The sequence below is a fragment of the Phaenicophaeus curvirostris genome, chromosome 8, assembly GCF_032191515.1.
Source record: "Phaenicophaeus curvirostris isolate KB17595 chromosome 8, BPBGC_Pcur_1.0, whole genome shotgun sequence".
NCBI lineage: Eukaryota > Metazoa > Chordata > Aves > Cuculiformes > Cuculidae > Phaenicophaeus > Phaenicophaeus curvirostris.
Window position 1 is genome coordinate 2946851 of NC_091399.1, and position 10988 is coordinate 2957838.

The 10988-nt window shown below is 43.5% G+C and overlaps 1 pseudogene; it reads right to left on the reverse strand.

The window, feature by feature from the left end:
- Positions 1-7092: 7092 nt before the first annotated feature.
- On the reverse strand, positions 7093-9680 carry LOC138723153 (tRNA wybutosine-synthesizing protein 3 homolog; annotated as a pseudogene).
- Between the last annotated feature and the right edge of the window lie 1308 nt (positions 9681-10988).

Below are 10988 nucleotides of genomic sequence, written 5' to 3' on the forward strand. Positions count from 1 at the left end.
TAAAACTGTGTGCTTGCCATGAATGTTGCACAGATGCTGCCAGTTGTTGAAGAGCCATCCTGACTAACTGACTTCAGATGTTCACTCCTCATCTGCAGCTGAAGGACTGAACCCTGTGGTACTGTCAGGCACAACTCTCTGTCAGTGTTGGGAGCAGGGACCTGATGCAAGAGAAACATAACAGAAGGAGGCACTCTGAGCCGCTAGCCCTGCTGCTCCCCAGCATTGCCATCCACAGAAGGCATTCATGGAAGCGACACGCCACTTTGAACGGCTGACTTCACCAGGAGCTCTGTCTCGTTGGAAGGCACAAAATTAGATTGCTTCCTCTGAGTTGCTAACACTTAACCATAAACATTTCTAGGACCACATTCTCCTTTGCATCACACTGGCATAGCTGTGATAAAATCAATGTGATTATACCAGCATACCATAGGCAATCTGGCGCAATTCTTTAATCGCACAGCACTCACAGCACATAGTAATGAACCCTCATTCAATAATTTGGGATTTACCATTCTAGCTTGCTCCCCTTGAATCTGTGATTTACTGTTGCACTACCTTTCTTTTCCCACTTCTGCTAATTTTCAAGGGTATGCAACGTATCATTGTGGAGTTCTCCAGCCTCTTTGCAGAGTCAAATAAAAACCATTTTTCATGCAGAGTTGTTTAGGAATAGGATATATAGCCACTCCTATCAAGGGTGTTCAGAGAGTTACATAAATGGCTTCCACTATTTTAGAGCTGCAGCCAATAAAAAATTCAGGGTAGAAATTTCAGGCGGTCTAAAGTGCCAGGTATTCATTCACATCTTTATAAATGTGTCACCTAAGTTTATCAGTCACTGAAGTCAATCTTGAAAGCACAGTTTCTTCAAGCAAGTTTGTCAATTGCAGACTTACTTCAGCATAGTTCTCCTAGCATCTTACCTCATCCTTCTCTCTGTTGTCATCTAACTGGGGTCTTATATAGCTCAGGCATTGAGAGACCCTAGGATTTCCATACGATCTAATGGTCCATTGCCATTGAATTTAACTATTCTAGGAAAAAAAGATGAAGTTTTTCAGCCCCCTGACTCTGGAATTATCTTCTGTCATTGACTGATGGTGATCCAGGTCTGTTGATCTTCAGGGCACACAGTAAAACCTGTTTCCTCAGCTATTTCCCAAGAAGGAATCTTTGTACCGAGTTTGAACTTCCTGTCATGGAAAATTTCTAGCATGTGTGTTTTCCACCGTTAGAGAGTAAGGTGGAAACTAAAAAAACCAAGAGGCAAACAATAAAGATAACTCAATCAAAGTGGCATATGGAGATATAAAACCTGTCTCCAAAACCAAGCTAAAAAAGGCAAACAACCTTGCTGTGCCCTCAGCATGCCAGCTGGTTCTACCACTGCTTTGCAAAGGCACCTCCATTCCTACCCCCAAACTCTTCATATTGAAAAGAAAGAAAAACAGCTTGATGATTATGATCACTCGCCTTCACCATCTGCAGCCTAGGTCACTGGATGTTAATTAACAAACAAAGCAGTTGTGTGAGCATCCCCAGTTCACACAGTTACATCCACAGTAGCTTCAGGAATGGGCCCAGAGGAAATAAGGAAAGGACACGCAGATAAGTTTTCAAGAAAGGTAGCACAGGAAAGATCTGAGCAAAAGCAGAAGCAGAGGGTGTAATTTGGGTTCTGGTAACTACAGCTCATTCCACAAAAGTAAAACAGCAGAGGCTGTTGACATTATAATTCAGATATCCAAGTCCCAGTGCACACAGAGAATGCTGTTAGTAGTTTTAAACAAAAAAGTGAAATACTATTAACCTTAAGGAGAAATGATGTCAAGGAAATCAACAGCCCTGACAGCGGCACAGCACTGTGACTCTGGAAAGTGTAACTACTCCACACAGGAAAAACGAGACCAGAGAGGCAGAGGTTGAGACCTCCCCTTCTCCCCAGAGCTCAGGGCTCTGCCTTTGTGCCAGTTATCTTGGCTGTGCTAGCCTGAAGCTAACTCTTCACTACAGAAGCAAAGGGCTTTAGTGATAACCAAAACACCTGAAAAAACTCTTAACTTTTCTTTTTGTTTAAAGTGAATCAAATGTCATCATTCCCCAGGGATCAACGTGCTCTCACTCTAGCAACCTCACAAGGAGGAAACTCCAGGCGTACAATCCAGGATCAGACTGGCACAACTCTACAGTGGGTTTTCACCTTGCCAGTATTACACAAGAATTTGTTTCTCCTCCAGAAATTAGCTGCAATTTCTGCTTTTGAACAGTAAACTGCTGACTAACACACTGTAAAGCAATGCACAGTTAACTTCACAGAAACCAAGTTCTAAGGCATTTTTTTCTGGAGTGGCTAGCCCACCATACCTTTTCACTTTACCCCTCCTGAAATGTTTGGTTCTGAACTCATGGTCCCTCCTTGTCTTCAGCAGCATAAGCAGTTTATGTGCTGTGTTTTGCAGTCACACCAGTCCTTTAGTCCTATGCCAGCAGTCCAGAGCTCAGCACTGTCTCCCAGCGTAGCACCAGGTGAGTACAACACTTACCTGCTGCCCAGCTGCCTCAGGCTCATCTCCACCACGGGGCCCTAGGCTCAGCCCCCATCTATCCAGGAATGCTTCTTCAACACCTTTGTGTCAACTGCTACTGAGATTTGTATGCTGAATGTGCACCTTCTCGTTCCACCAACTCATACGACATTTTCAGTCAGTCTTCCTTGTCTTGGGAAAGGATAGAGGGAGAGCTGGTCTCCAAAATCCTGGTGCCCATGGTCAGTTGTGCCAGGTCACTAATGTTTGAAGTAAGTGCACCAAAACATCCAGGCGAGGTGTCCACCACTGCAGGCAGAGCACTCAGAATCACAGAATCAGAATCACTAGGTTGGAGAAGACCACCAGGATCATTGAGTCCAACCAGTCCTGTCAGCCACTAAAACATGTCCCTGAGCACCTCATCCACCCGTCTTTTAAATACCTCCAGGGATAGTGACTCACACAACCTCGGCCTCCCTGAGGTGCCTGGCTCCAGAAGGGGAGGTGGATCCCTGCAAGGACAGGTGTCTGCCTCCCAGGCATTGGACCCCAGCAGCCACAGGCAGGGAGAAACCTGCCAGTGTCAAGACCTGGAGGCAGCGGGGCCCTCTTCTGAGAGAAGTTTCATCCTCATAGACTCAGTCCAAGAGAAGCCAAAGGAGCTGAGCTTTCTGCAGCATTAGTGCCACAGCCCGGGAGCTGAGAGCATGGAGGGGAAGCAGACATTGCTCTGAGCAGGACAGATGGGACACCACTTGCAGGGTTTAGCACAGACGTCACTTCCAGCAGCTTTTGCAGATACACCTACATTGGCTCAGCACTAACAGCACTGAAACACAGAGAAAGTTGCACTTGTAATGCTGTTTTGTTTGCTTTTGGTGCAATTCTGTTCCTGTTGAGCTATGTGCTTCCCTGCTCAGACTGCCCCTGGACCCAACGCTCCTTGTTGAAAGCCAGTGCCAAGCCAGCTGACAAGGCACGGGAGAAAATTATTTGTTCCCTCTCTCTAAAGAAATTAACTGATGATAACAATAATTTCTCTAAGATGAATTTATTATATAGTTTGACCAAAGGATGTGTAAGATATCAGAGGAGCAGGAGTTCCTGGAAATGCAGCAGTGCCATGTATGGCTCAGCATCTGGAACTATGCACAGAACAGGAAGGACAACACCATGAGTTTAGGACAGGGAAAACCCAGCACCAGGTAACAAAGACTGCAGAACTTTTGAGATCTTGCAGCAGAAGAGGAAGCAAAGCCAGGGCCAGGAATGCCTCCAGCTGCTTTGCAGGACCCACAGGACTGGCATACCTGTAGCCTGACTGTTGGTCTGCTCCCCAGGCAGCGACTCCTGGACACAGGCACAGCAGTGACCATGTGGGCTCTGCCAAGCCCGAATCCTAAAACAGCTAAAGGATCCAGGTGCATTTAGGGCTAAGTGGTGATGACATCCTCATCACGGTCCCCTGAAAATCTCATTGAGTCTGCCAGGAGAAAAGCAGTGGAGTAACACAGTGTTGATTCTTGGGGGGCAGAGGGACTGTGCTGTGGCTGACTTCTCTGCACACGAGGAAGAGACATGGCAAGTCCAGCTACCACAAACTGCGGCACAGCCAGCGGGATCGATGGGCACCAGCCAAATGGCACTGCCTCACAGGCAAACACCACACCGAGCGCCCCAGCAAGCTACAATCCTCACAGCTGGAAGCACCACTCCCAAACTCACACCACTGCTCCTGGGCTTGAAACTGCAGCACAAGACACAGCAAAGGGCAGGCTGACCACCAAGGGGTCCTGATGTGCAGCCTTGCCAGGGAGAAAACAAAAATAAAACAAAACCCCACCGTTCCTGAAGCTTGGAGTGAATTAGAGACAGCAAAGGACTGGTCACCAAGGAGATTCATGTCTCCTCCTTGGAGCCTCCCACCCACAGTCTGAGGCCTGGAAGAATTCCAAAGTAAAAAGCTAGTCTTACAAAATTAAATAAAAAAATAAGTAGTAAGGATGAAAATAAAACTATGACATTAATTGCTCAAAAATTTAAGAAAAATTAGGTATATTAAGAATTACAAGAAATTGAACATATGTTCTTACTGAAATAGCTGAAACCAAAGCCACCTTTTTTGCTTTGGTTGTCATATAGACACATTCTTTTCAGTGAGCTTAATGTCAGGTATGCCTCAGATTTTTCCTATAGCTGATTGTAACTACCAGTTCCGTATGCTATTTTTATAATAATTGTTGGAATTATTACTACTATTATGAACACACAGAAAACTAAAGTAACTCACAAATTAATTGGAAAAATGCATTTTAAAAGATAGAAAGCCAAATCTGAAATGACAGGCACAGGCAATAATACCTCTGTGTGGCAACGATGCCAATCCTCACAGCTATGGATGTAGCAATTCAGAGCTGTTTGTTCAGTAGTTTCCATGTCAAAAGCAGCTTAAAATATCAAGATTAGAGCTGGGTGAAAAATGTTCTGCCAAATCATTTTAGGTCTACGAATTCCATTAGAGGTAGAAAAAGGCAGTAAAACAAAATCCCAAACTAAACTTTTTCATTTTCTTTTTCCCTTCTTCCCAGTTTTGGAGTGCCGGAATGAACCTGCCCCCACGCTTTGCACCGCAGCCACCCCTGCACCCGCTGCCGTCCCGCACCCCCTGCATCCCAAACCTCCCCTGTGAATGGCCCACATCCCCCGCATCGCTTCGTCACTAATTAGTCCCCAGCGCAGACTGCCGTGCCGCACACAGATCAAAGCTTGCAATATTTCAACTTCTCCCTGCTGCTGTGCCTCCCTCCTGGCTCGCGCCTGTTGGTCTGAAGGACAGTGAGGGGGTGGATTGGGCTCCTTGTCGGTGTCTGTCGGACCCGGATCAAAGGGATTGTCAGCCCTGGTAATTCCTTTTTAAGATTTATATCCTGTACCTTTCGCTTTTCTAAAAAGCATTGAAGTAAACCTAGGGCCACTTGCTTTTCCATTGTTACCGGTAACTTTCCCTATATCACATAAATGGTGCAGCCTTACGTTTGCATTGGCCCTCGTCGGACGGCGAACCCCTTCTATAAGGTCTCTTCAGGCACCTGTTCCAGCCAGCGTCGATCTTTTGCCCCCTGGTCGCTGCTACCGGTGCTTTTCCGAGCTCCTGCCGGTCAGGATGGTGACCATATCAGGTCCCGGTCCAGTCAGGTCTTCGGGTCCCTGTTCGGGCGCCACTTGCCACGGCGGGAGGGACTCAAGCAGTCAAATCAATATGATTGATAAAGCAAGGTTGTCTTTATTCAAAACAAGTCAGGTTATATACTTTTCTTCTACTTGATTACATCATCGTATTATAATTTCATTGGTTAGTAACAGCATGCAAATACATGTTCATTGGCCATATTCATATTGCCCCCTATGTTAATATTCATTAACTACTACATGCTATTTTGCTTCTAACATCCTGCTATAGTTTCTATGTTCAAGGACAAAAAGTCCTGTTTTGGTTACAATGTTCTAGGCTACGTGCTGACTTATCTTAGAGTCAGGCTTAATGTTATCAAAAAGAATAGCTTGTACAGCCAGCTGCTCCCAGCTCATCAGGGAGATGGTTTATACAGCTCCTTCAAGGGAACATGTCCTTGTTCACTTAACCATTTCCCAACAGACAACTCCCTGCTCTGTGAACTTGGAGCTACCGCACCAAATAAACCATTTTCCTTCAGTCAGGGCCTTGTTTTGCAGTGTTAGTGTATTACTAGGGGCATAAAAAGCAGGGCAGGCTCAGGATCCATTGCTGCAAATGTTCACAAATTCACCATTGCTCTGCAAAATACACCTGGAGTAAGGAGTGAATTTTCCAGGGGTGCAATACAGGAATGTGCACATTATTGTGCTGGTTTGTGTTTAACAGTTGTTGAGTGCCGATGCTTCACAGCCTGGGAAGAAAGCCTGTTAGGGTACACTTCGGATGACCTTATGCCCGACAGCTAGAACGGAGGCTGGGCACCAGCCACATGGAATGAGATGTAAGGGAGCAAAATCAATGTATGGAGCTGGCTACAAGACTCAAAGGAAAATAACACTTAACGGCCACTGGCCAAGGGAAGCAGAACATGGCAACACACAGGGGGCTAGAGCCTGAAACACAGCAAAGTGCAGGAAAACAACATCAACACTGCTGCCCAGTGCAACGGCCAGAAAGGATCCAGGACACAGTGGCTGAAGCTGGCACAGAGCAGGACCCAACTTCTTATCTCCACACCAGCAACTGTCCTTCAGCTGGCTGACACGTAGCTTTGTCCTGTTCTGAGACGGGCATCTGTACTGCTGGCAAAGCTCCTACAGGGATTAAAAACCTTCAGGGATAACAACTAGGCTTTTAGAGTTTCTCTGGTCTGTGAAAATCAGAAGGCCTAAACTCAGCATATGGACACAAAACACCACCACTGAGGACATAGCCAAAGGCTGTACCAAAACAGTTATTTCTGTGATGACTAGCAGACAGAGTAAAAGACAGTGCTTTTAAAAAAAACAACACCCAAAACCTTCTAAGGTTTTGTTCTCTGGCATTGAACCTGTGCACAATCCTGTTTAATTACCTTTTTCCTGGTAAACATCCATAGGAGTGTTACTGCTTAGAACAGAGCAGTATTTCTGTCTCTTACAAAGAGCATTACAATTGTTATTCAGTTTGCTTTAGTCTAGATCATGATATCAGCAAAAATATCAAGACTGTTTTCTATATCATCCTCAGGCTCTAGCTCTTCATGCTGATCCTTGGGAGAGGGGCATACACTTTGTCTGTGAACTGTCTTCCTCTTCCTTCTACGAACATACACAGAGTGACTCCTCTCCATCCCCTCAGAATGCAAGTCATTTGCACCAGCGGCAGTTTGCAAAGCTGACTCTAAGCTTCTGTAGAATCTAGAAAGAAACAAATTATGTCAGTATTACTTTTGTAGGTTTGCTCAGAATCTGCAAAACTGAACAAACAAATGCTTTTGTAATATCACCAAAATGTGCCAAGAGAAGAAAATTGTTACTGACATTGAGATGTTCTAGCCAACACTGGAAGGATAATCAGAAATACCAGGGCGTGTCCTTGTGCGTGTCCTGCTACTCCACTCTGTAATGCCTGGATGTTAGCAATCAAGTGGTGGAGGCACTCAAGTGCCATGAAGACCCTGTTAACCTTACAGAAACTAGAAACGGTATCAGGTTAAATGTCTAATGACTGACAGCATTAGCAATCAGATGGACTGCTGCTATGAGCAGTCACTGCTAACTTTAACCACTACAGAGATTCCCAGTGGACATATAAAAAGAAACTCCTCTGGTTACGTATACATAGGTGCCTCACCAGTATCTGTGTCCCTCGCACTCTGGCACTTCTGCCTGTTCTCTTCCTCAGCTGGACACAATTGTACTGTGTGTAACTCTCCACCACCCTCAAAAATCCTCAGTTTTGCAAACTATACAAAGCATTTAGTGGTTTAAAGCATGTATTGCCACCTGAATTCTGCTGAGATGGCCACTGTGTTAGAATAACAAATGCTGTTAACATGAGAAAAGAAACTCAAACCACACTTAATAACAAAGTCTGCAAACTCATGTCGCTTACAGGTTTTTCCTTAAATACTTTATAGCCTTTGGAGCTCAAACAATTAATTGAAATTGTATTTTAGACTTTGTAAGAGCTGTCTAGTTTGTGTTTTGGTTTGTTTTTTTTATTTAAACAATCTCTCCTGTGCATTTTTCACTTTCAGATTTAGATGTAATGAACAGGGCTAGTGGAATCCAACAATTCAATATATTCTTCAGAGACCATCAATTTCCCCTTGTGGCTCAATGGAACTTCTAAGCAATGAGTGCTCCGGACAGCCTAAAAACACACAGAGAAAGACTTCTCTAGAATAAAGTTTTTTATTTTATTAAGGTTGTTTGAATATTATGGGGAATTTACTAAAGGAAAAAAACCACTCTTCCACACAATTGGTTAGTTTGCTGTCAAATGAGGCAGAAAGAATTTGCAGTGCTACAGCATGGCCTGTGAAAGCAGTCAATCACGTTACAGCACAGATCTTGGCTTGTAAAAAAACTGAGGCTACAAGTAATGATGGGATTCTGTTATATTCCTTACAGGTCAGTAGAAAAGTCCTTACCATCATAATTTTTCCTCCTCTGCCAACTGTAATACCAGAGTTCCTGAACCCAGAATCAACAGCCACTGAATGCTGAGGAAAAAAAAAGATACCTTAAACAAGTCTCACACACTTTCACAGCAAGGAATAATTCCCAGTAGGTTGCAATGCAGCTCAGTCTCAGTTTTGCAAAAAACTTATTCCAAACCATCTCCCCAGATTAATACAGGAAAATAGATACATTAAAATGTTTTTAAGATCAAACCCATGTAGTGTCACAAATAGTGGGCAGTTTTAAGAGAGCTCCAGTCAATCCTGACTGTCCAATCTAAACCCGTCACTGCAGATGGGACATGACCATCTCTCTGGGCACGGCACTGCATTATCTGGTAGCCATGCACTCAGTCATGCTACTCTTGTACAGCTAGAAGGGCAGCAATGCTATAAAAGCAGCTAATCAGCTCTCTTCTAGATCAATGAAGGAACAAACGCATCATGCATTACTCTCTGGAGTCAGGCTAGAAAAGCAGAAGGCAAAGGTACTATTCAATGAGCTGCAACACAGGAGCCAAATGGCCTGGCTGGCAGCAAAATGCTGTCTACAAACACCGTCACTTTCAGCCCATGAAAGCAACCTGAGATCGCTGGAAAAGCTTTTTAGCAGGCAATCTGCTTCAGCTTGCAAACCAAGCTGCAGTTGAGTAATTTTGATTTTAAAATGGAAAGCAAAATCTCTACTCACTTTAAAGCTGTGTTTTCTTCATTAGCTTACTTTTAATACCTTGGTTATTAAACATATAGCACATCTGGGACTATTCTAAAGTGCTAGAGCTTGCTCAGGAGCCAACACTTTGACCTTTGCAGCACGGAATATAAGAGAACAATATTGTGATACTGTTACTCAATGTAATTTTACCAGAAGCTGTGCATCCTGCATCTCTTGACACTGCACGTGAAGAACAAATGGTTCAAACTTGAGCACAACATCACCAGTAGCTTTCTCAAGTGCTGCCATCTGGAAAAAACACTAAAATATTTATATTAACACTGGAGATGGGCTACAAAAGAAAGAAAAAACAAAAACAAAAAGAAAGAAAAAAAGTACCTAGTCCATGTGTGAAACAAGCATTAAAATGCAGCCCATGAACTCCAAGGAATCACGTTCAGCTGCTTTTAATTTTTCATTGCTTGTAATACACAGAAATCTCATGGATTTCCATGATTCAGTTTGCTAAGCTTGAGGTTTGATAGCAATTCATAGCAAGAGAGACATTAAAGATGTACGCTTCTCTGTTTGTGTCTTCCTACATGCAAACAAATAGATTCAGTCAGACAGCACAGACTGAGGGCTGTGTTGCTGCAACCATGTGAAACCCGAGCACAACTATTCAGTTACTTAAAGCTGTTCTTTAAAATAAAAGACATTTACTTCTGAAGCACATTCCTCAACTTTAGAAACTCTTCTCAGGTTCAGCAGATTAAATTTGTGGCCTAACAGACTTGATCACGTTTGAATCCTAGTTTAAAGAATAACACCTACAAAGGTAAAAAAGTCAAAGTTGAAATTAGATGCATAAATACACAAGACAAGGGAAAACAAAAAAAGGGAAGTAACTTCATAACTGTAAAATGCAAGACATCACCTTCAGACCCCCTGAGCTGTGCCAGAAGACTGAGACACTAATGGCAATTTTTCCTGGATTTGCAAGCGTGGAGAAAGCTGTATGATATTCCACAGGGCTTATCAGTACAATTTTCCTACTTTTCTATGCTATCTTTTTTGCAGAGCGGCTCTAAGGGCTGATACTACATTTTTCCATTCAGAAAAGTTGCTCTGAGGCAGTTATATGACTTATTTCATTTCATGGTTATTTAACCAGAAGCACCATCCCCCACCGTTTGCCTTCACTTGCTCAATTTACAGCACTAAGAAATGTGCTGCGTTAACTGGAAAGATGTCAGCTGTTACCCTTTCCTTTGCTGTCTTGTCCAGCCCTTCTCATCTTTCTTGCAAAATGAAAATATTCAATAAAATAATCAGATTCATATGCTTTTTTTAAGACATGATGGCATAAAAGAAAACTGCTGAAGTAGCACTCTCCACTTTCCTTCAAAAATTGAAAACTACTTAAATGTGTTTGTGTAGAATCTCCTCTGTAAATGTTCTTATTTTAAGTTGGAAGCCGGTCTTTCTGAACAGCTCAGTTAGTAATTCCTATTTTCTCTGGAGCGCTGCTTTTCCAGAAAGCATCATCTCAATGCTGCCTGATACAGAACTTCCACCAGTGAAATGCGTGGTTTGATACAGCAATTGTCACTGTGG